This window comes from Schistocerca serialis, chromosome 4 (assembly GCF_023864345.2).
Source record: "Schistocerca serialis cubense isolate TAMUIC-IGC-003099 chromosome 4, iqSchSeri2.2, whole genome shotgun sequence".
Classification (NCBI taxonomy): Eukaryota; Metazoa; Arthropoda; class Insecta; order Orthoptera; family Acrididae; genus Schistocerca; species Schistocerca serialis.
In genome coordinates this window covers 166,348,358-166,354,930 of record NC_064641.1, presented here as the reverse complement: position 1 = coordinate 166,354,930, position 6,573 = coordinate 166,348,358, and positions in this window count along the sequence as shown.

The window sequence follows — 6,573 nt, the reverse complement described above, 5'->3', positions numbered from 1 at the left end:
ATACTTTTACAAAGTATCACCCGTGTTCCTCTATACATTACACCCACTTAATGAGGATCTTAGCGAAAGTGTCATGTACTCGTTCATAATAGATTTTGGTAACCTGACTTCGCCGCCGCGTGCTGTACTTCAATTAAAAACAAGCTTCATATTGTTGCTATCCTTCACTCCTGAGTCGCAGTGATACATCATGGGCATTGTGGATTGGTCACATTTTTATAGCTACAAAAGAATAAAAAAATTTTAACACAGAGATGTCCACTTGATTCACAGCATTAGTAATGGATTAAAGTGTCACGTATCACCAGTAAAAGTGACCTACATCCACTATCATTAATGCAATTCCAGGATGAATTCTTGCGTAATTTTATTCCTGATCTTATTTAAGTAGCTATGTTATACACACGTTTCCCAAAATATTTTGAAAACGTATTTTATTTGTTTCCTTACTAATGTGTTTTACAATATCATGCACAATACATGTTTTAAAACAATGGGAGTTTTTTCATAAAATGGAAGACATTACCTCTCATATTGTGGCTACTGACTGAAAAGCTACCATTCCTTGTGACTCGGATATTACCATATCAAGGGTATAGAAACAAATGTTTCTAAATTGTGCATTTCCAACTTTGGGAAACACACTGCGCTATAGAATGCCCTCACCTGGATGTTAATGTCACTGGAAGAAGTTAGCGTAGGGTTGTCGTACGAGCGACCCGTTTCCAAAGTAACTTTTCCGTTTCCGTTTTGTAATTCTGGTTCCAGCACACCGTAACACTCTACGAAAAGATTTCCGCTGCTTTGTGTGCTGCACTGTTTCGGCAGGCACTAGATGTGATTTTTCTTCTTTTGTTCAGACATGTCCATTTTGGAATACAATAGCGTGCTGGAAACTGCTGTTCGAAAAACGAAAAACGAACCGTGAATGTTTTATGCAGCTGCGTGAAATGTTCCGCCTTTCATAACGAATCGTTACAGGATTTACTGGAGCAGTTATCACAAGAACAGCTTCCAATATAATTTACCCTTTGCAGTACGATGTACGCTGGCGCTTAACTCTAATGTTCTCGATTGGGATTCAGGTATTGGAATAAATTTAAACATTCTGAAATCGGCCAACTATGGAAGTGTGGTAGCGCAATGTTTCTTATCTTCAGATTCTTCCTGAAAAGACAATTTATCATGTGTAATGCCAAATCTGCTATCTATTTCCTCCCACCTCCATCCCACCCCCCCCCCAAATGGTAATTAAATGAAAGTAAATTTTGTTCCTTTTCCCTGAAATAATTTCCAAACGCCTCCATACAAAGGAAGTAGGGTGGCGTTACACTGGTAACGTTAGTCCTCCCGTGAAAGAGGAACGTTAGACTTAGCAGTTGTTCGAAAGAAGGAGGATGTGTCACAGCACCGTGTATTTTTCACATTGTCTCCTACCATCTTCATTATGAATACCAATAAACACACACAACTACTGAATAACAGAACACAACACCACACAACACATTATACACTACCATCATTATGTCCAATATCGAACATTTTAGGTGTTGGGCTCACAATGCCCGACTCAATTGGAAGGCTAGCAGTTGGCACACACAGAATGATTTCTAAGAGCTCCGCTAACTCTTTTGACTTTCTCCAAGAACTAAAGCAGTTGTAATACGTGGTATCAACAACAATCCTTTAGTAAATACACTAAATGTCATAAACTTATGATGAAAGGAAATGTTGGTTAACAAATATGACAAACTAAGCAGTATTCTCTGCCGTGGTTGTTTATTTTAGAAGTTAATGTGTACTGAATGTGACCAGTACATTGATAGAAAAAATTTTAAACGTTCATAGTCTATAGTGAGATTAAAATTTTCAGTTCGTCGCGTCTTGCAGATCAAATTCTCCATTTACGTAAAATACCGTTGTCACGCGGATCACATCATGCTGGATAATGAAGCTACCACAATTAAGAAAAATATATTTTTGCACTTACATTAACATTATGCAGTAATGTGTAACTGCAACTGCGACGTCTTTTATCGCAAATCTGGGATACATTTAAGTATGATGACGTAAATAGAGCCACCCACACCAATTCATCCTACACACAGAACAAGTTACGACATTGTCAGTGACAGCTTTATTATCAACGTACAGCATTCCATTCATAACAAATTTAATTCTCTGATAGGTAGCTTGTGAAAATGTCCAAAGTCCGAAACTAGCAACTCTGGAAATAAATAGCAGCTTTCTTACTGAAAATAGAATGTGTCTTTTCAGCAAGACACACATTTACAAAGACAGTAACATACAAGAATAGTCATTTGTTAGAAGGGCAGATGTCCATGAGCTGTCTGCGAATTATCCATCCAGAACACAGTACTATCACTCTTCATTTGGATGGTTGATCTGAAATCTCTTACATTGAGCAGAAAGATAATGTTATTACATTTCAAAAACTCCACACTTGCACCCTTTTAAAAAATTTTGGAAAAATTACAAACATTTGATGTAAAAAATAATTGTTTTATTGGCTTTATAGTGCTTCCACATGGCTCCAAAACTTTTTTATGCTTGGAAAAGGAATTAAGAAGAAAGGCATCTATAACTAGTTCTCTAACTCGGTAATTTTTTCCACCAAAATGGTCCTCAGAATGGTCACCTAAAATTCGCTGCAGTTGTCTCCCACATACTGAATGATTTTTTTAAAGTACTCCCTCTGTTTCTCCTTGATAGGCACTTCAGTAGAAGGATAGCATACATTTATAGGTAGTTTAACACGCTGGTTTAGATCAAGGTTAAAGGTATTATTGATCAGACTGAAAGGGTACGGTACCGCCCGACATTGAAAATAGGTACAACATTCTTCGTTATTCTTGTCAGAGCAACATATTTTTATAATAATAACTCAATTTCACTTAATACGCCGAAGCCGGATACCAGTGTAGGAAAAAAGGACTTTATTTATTTAATTGATCACATGCGCACTTCCACAAAATAAATCCCTATATCCAATTTGGTGAGATCTGCGAAATGAATGAATGTATGGTCGTCTGCTAACCGCAGATAGTGAATGTGCAATATATGATCATCTTTGAGACGGTCCATTGGTGACCTTTGGTGGAACCAAAAAGATGAAATGTACCTAAGCTTTGAGCGCCTCAAATGTGGCTGACCAGTACGGTAACAAGTTGCTCCCCCACTTAGGCAGAGGTGCAAGACGACCTGAAGAATGGGCATGTTTCACCACTCTGGCGTTGGATCTTGTGTTGGTAAGACCTGTCTTAGGTGTGCGCTGTAAAGACAAAAGAGTAGAGAGAATGGTATGCATTTGAAATACTTAAGAGTAGTTTGGAATAATAATTTCTCTATATCAGGAACTTTTGTGGGGAAAATTAAATGTCAGGCAGGTAATATTAAGGGGATCGTATTAATCTTCGGAAGTGGCCAACGGTCACAATGAAACCACGTGTTGCAATAAGTTGAAATACTTCCGAGTGCTTAAGTTAAGCTGAATTACTAGCGTGTGTACTATAAGTTGGAAATATTTAAGAAATGGCGTGTGCAGGACTTAAAATTAGAGACGAGCACTTTCACGTGGTGAGTACTGTGTGAGTCTCAATCTGTGTATGAGACAAAGGATAAAGAGAAGTACTCGTCCATGGTATCAGTTGAGGACTCGCGTGTGTGACGAATATGTTCTTAATTTTACTTTGCGTGTTATGTTTCCGTGTGACGCTGGATTCAAACTCTAATACTCTGAGAGAGAAGCAAGGTGAATCAGCTGTCTATCCAACAACGCCACTTGGCTTGCATTGCACAGGAAGACGTGCACATATACTCCAGAGTTCGTAGTAGGAAAGAAAAGTTACGAAGTGGGGCAGTGCAATGTGAAACTGGGATGAATACTAATTGAAGTGGGAAAGCTGAAAGTGAAGTGATTCTAACGTTGTGACTATTCTTTGTGATGTATGTTGCCAGTGTGATGTATTTCATGTAATTTAAGTATGTGTGGTTTGCATGGAAGAGTAGCAAGATAGGTCAGAGGCAGTGGGTCATGCATGTTCCTTTTTGTACCGCTCGGTCTGGAGGAAGTTTTCGTGATGATGGGTGTGAGAGTCGAAGTGTGAGATATAGCAAAAGATCCACCATCCTATCCAGAAAGTGCACTGTAGCGTTAAATAATTACGAGACCATAAGATAGAGAATCACCAATGTAAAGCTATGCCCACTGGGCAGAGTTTCTCATGTGTAATTGTTGTATAAAATGTAATGGTGTGTTTAATCTTTGAATCATAATATAATTTATCGGAATAAAAAGGATAGTGAAAAGAACAAGATTGGTGGCCTTGTTCTTCGGGTAGTGTGTAGTCATGATACCCAGAATTTATTATGTGTGTGCCATTCATATTCAGTGCGATGGCCACGTTATGGTCAAAGCCTTTGGGTAAGAAATAAAGTGTGGTATTGCCAGAGCGTAGTGAACAATCAGAGTTGTGTAAATTTGTAATAGTCAGATTGCGTTATCCGTTTCCGTTGCGTAATATTCAAATTGGAGAATAATTTATAGCTTAATTGTGGGTACTAGAGCTCATAATCAGTCATTGAGAAATATGAATAAATCCACTTGCTTGGCAGACCACTCATCTTGCATGCCTGACTGCTTGATGCCACAGTATGATCAAGGCATGTGGGTGCCTCTCAAGACCATAGATGAATGGCAGTCCCACAACACAGCCAGGTTTGTAGAAATCGTGAATTAAGTGTTGAAATAAACTTCTGCTAAAGTGAATTCCCGCATTCCTCTATATGAATGAAGTTTCTGGGAGACAGCTGCACTCTTGTAGAATTGATTTAACTTAAGGCACAAAATCACTAAAAAACTATGGAATTACCCGCATTTTCCACCAATTATTATGGCATCTACGTTCTTTTCAGAGTAAATCTTATTAAGATGTTCGTCTCAATCTTGCTTGCATTATTATTCTTCTCTGATAGCTTTGGGGATTTGATTCTCTTTTTCCTTCAAGGACGCCTTCATCTTCATCTGAGTAAATCGTAGTGTTCAATTTGCTTTTAAACAGGAGAATTTATAAAGGTTAATGCAGATCTTACAGTGCATTATTCTGCTATGAACTAACAGGTGCCAAGTATTGTAAACTACAGAGCATTGTTGTACTCTCCATTAACAGGCGCCAAAATACAGTGGCAACTCAATAACGAGGCAACAAAAAGTATTTTGGTAAAATGGCAGATGTCCACTACATTTGAACTTTTACAGAATACGAAGAAAATAATCAATGAAAAGGTGAGAATCATAAAAAATGTGACGTCTGTCGTTCTAACATACGGCAAATCATTAAAACTGACAACCATGTTGTTTCAAATTGTGCAGTTACGACCACATTCTACTTCTCTGGAAACGAATGGAACTGCGATGAGTTGTTGCCAGAGATCTCCAAGTCATGCATAGTGTACAGAAATTTGGACTTTGCGTGACACCACTGCACGAGTCAGTTGAAGGATAGGGAAGAGAAAGTGCGTGTAAATTAGCGAGCTCTTGCAGTGAGCTGTCGTCGTGTTCTTCGTTACAACGTGGGCCAGAGACAAGATTTGATATAATTCACCATGTGGTGAGTGTAGGCCAAGAATTTGGCGTTACTCACAGAACTGTTTCACTTGCATTGGGAACTTCCCGAAACGTATGCATTGCTGTGTGAGGTAGAGAAGTTGGTCGACCACGGCCAACTAAAGCAGCAGATGACCACTGTATTGTGTAAAAGCAAGAAGGGACCCACGTCAAACAGCGCGCGCAATTGCAACGACATTTAACAGGATTACTAGACATGGAATCTGACGCTCCACAGCGGCAAAGCCCGACGACCAGTACGTTGATTTCTGTTGACAACCGCACATCAGTGGCACCGTTTGCAATGGTGTCAAGAGCCTAGGGACTGGACCGCCGAGTGGTGTGATCAGGTGTTGTTCTCTGATGAGAGCGGATTTATTCTGAGTAGTGACTCTGCACATGTCCTCATTTGCCAAGAGGTGGGCAGCACGAGCTGCACCTCGGAACATTGTCCAGCATGATCCTTTCGGTGGTCCAGGTGTTATTGTGTTGGGAAAAGGAATATTGCCTGGGCGTACTAACCTCCAAATCCTTGAACACGGCCCCCTCACTGGTCATTGTTGTTGTGACAATGTACTCTTTTCAGGAAGACATTCGGCTCTGACTTAATTATTATTGATAACAATGCGCGACTGCATAGTCCAGCCATATGTGGAGGAACTCTAGGAACGAGAGGATTCTCGGAAAATGGAAAGGTCTTCCCGTTCCTCCGACTTAAATGCCATCGAAGACGTGTTCTTTGCGGAAGATAAAAGTATTGAAACACATCCCCATGAACCCGAAAATTCAGCGCTTGTCTACCGCTCTGGTATGTCTATGGAACGTCCTAAGAAAAGAACTCTTTGCCAACCTAGTGGCCAGCACGGGAAAACACTGCAAAGCATGCATTCCTATCCGTGGTGGTTACTTTAACACGACAGCCTATTGCAAAGGGGAGAGACACTTTA